We start from the raw sequence: 462 nt of genomic DNA on the forward strand, positions 1-462 counted from the left end.
AAATGCTGCCTTCGGAGGCAGCATTCCAAGGCAGGAAGGCATCAAGGCACATCCGAATCCAAATTCTGCTTTACTTCCTGTCTCCGGAGGTACCTTCTTCTGATCGAATTTTGAAGGCAGCATAGATGTATCCTTCGCTGCCTTTGATACCCCACAATCCTGTGCGTTCCATTCCGTGATGGTTGAGCTAAAAAATAAAGATGGCGTCTGAAAGTTGCGTTTGGTGGTCAGTTTGTGTGTAAATGTATATTTCTGACTAACTGTTTGCACTTTTGATGTTATTTCTAGCGAGAAATCAGTATTGTAGTAATTAAATATTCGCTTAGTTATCACCAAAACTCGTTCTATTTTGTTGTAGATCATTAAACCGTTACGCTGCCTCAGAAGCCTGTCCGAAATCAGTTTCATGAGGTGTCTTCGTGCAAAAACGCTGCCTGCAAAGTCATTGCCTCCTACGGCAGC

The sequence above is a fragment of the Sinocyclocheilus rhinocerous genome, unplaced genomic scaffold (genome assembly GCF_001515625.1).
Source record: "Sinocyclocheilus rhinocerous isolate Xijiao unplaced genomic scaffold, SAMN03320098_v1.1 scaffold449, whole genome shotgun sequence".
NCBI lineage: Eukaryota > Metazoa > Chordata > Actinopteri > Cypriniformes > Cyprinidae > Sinocyclocheilus > Sinocyclocheilus rhinocerous.